Source organism: Bison bison, unplaced genomic scaffold, assembly GCF_000754665.1.
Source record: "Bison bison bison isolate TAMUID 2011002044 unplaced genomic scaffold, Bison_UMD1.0 scf7180017864461, whole genome shotgun sequence".
NCBI lineage: Eukaryota > Metazoa > Chordata > Mammalia > Artiodactyla > Bovidae > Bison > Bison bison.
The window spans coordinates 17,523,887-17,524,962 of NW_011495023.1; the positions used below are offsets into that span (position 1 = coordinate 17,523,887).

A 1,076-nucleotide genomic window follows, 5' to 3' on the forward strand; every position below is an offset into this window, starting at 1 on the left:
CCACTCCCCCTCCCATCTTCCAACCCTCCACTCAAACCCCCATACCCTCCCCACCCCCACCCCGTCTCTACTTGCAAATCTGAAAAGACAAAACAGCCAGGGAAGGCAGAAAACCTCCTAGTTGTGTGGTCCTCACCGCTCCACCCTCTCCCCAAGACAGGCCAGGCGACCAGATCTGGGGAGGGAGATGCTGAAGGGGGTGGGACGGGGACGCAGGGGATGGGAGACTGGGTGGCAGGGTGTGGGTGTGGGCGGCTGGGGGTGGGGACCTGCCTAAGCTAATTCCCCAAAGTCCTCTCTCCTAGAGAGTGAGGATGAGCAAGAGCTAGGGCGTAACCAGGTGGCGCGGGCATAAAGTTCCCGGGTTTTTTTTTTTTTTTTTCTTCAGTAGTGGAATCACAGCTTCTTTTTCAAACCCCTAGAAGAATCCGGGGCGCCAGTGACAGGGGGCCAAAGCGGCGCTCTCAGCTGTAAGTGCTGAGGTCTTGCGGTCGGGTCTTCTAGGAAATCCCTGGTTTTCGGGGTGAACTGATGGCGACTTGGGGTGTGGACACGCAGGGTGAGCGCGGAGACCCAGGACCGGCGGGCGGGCTCCGGATCCCAGAAGTGGGCTTATTAACGGATTTACAGCGCTCTCAGGCGGGGCTCTTTCCTTTCTCCCACCCTGTTTTCCTTTTTCTCTCTTTGGCTTCAGCGCCAGCCGCCTGGGGGAGGGCCGGGCCGCCGCGCGCACGGCTAGGAGGCAGCGGCGATTAGCACCCTAATCCCGGCCCTGACCCCTAGGCGGTGGGGCGCGTCGGGCCGGGCGGAGACCGGGGGCGGGGCGGGGGGCGCGGGCCGCCGGCTCCCAACGTCCCCGCGGGCAGGTCCCAGCAGCCGCGGTGGGGGCAGGCAGGAGGGGCGCCAGTGGGAACTGGGGGCGGCGGCTGTCAGTTCCCCGCGGTGGAGATGCCCGCGAAGTCGGAGGGCGCAGGCGAAGAAGCGGGTGGGCTGGACCCGGGCGGTGGCCCGGACGCCGGGAGCTGGGCAGCGACCCCCGCCTCCCGACCCCCCGCAGCCCCGACCCAGCGTGGAGG

General features: G+C 65.9%; 1 protein-coding gene across 1 annotated transcript in view; it reads right to left on the reverse strand.

Moving 5' to 3' along the window:
- Positions 1-1,076, reverse strand: part of KIAA1462 (KIAA1462 ortholog) — a 37,650-nt gene that overhangs the window by 36,081 nt on the left and 493 nt on the right. The gene's annotated exons all lie outside the window — the stretch shown is intronic.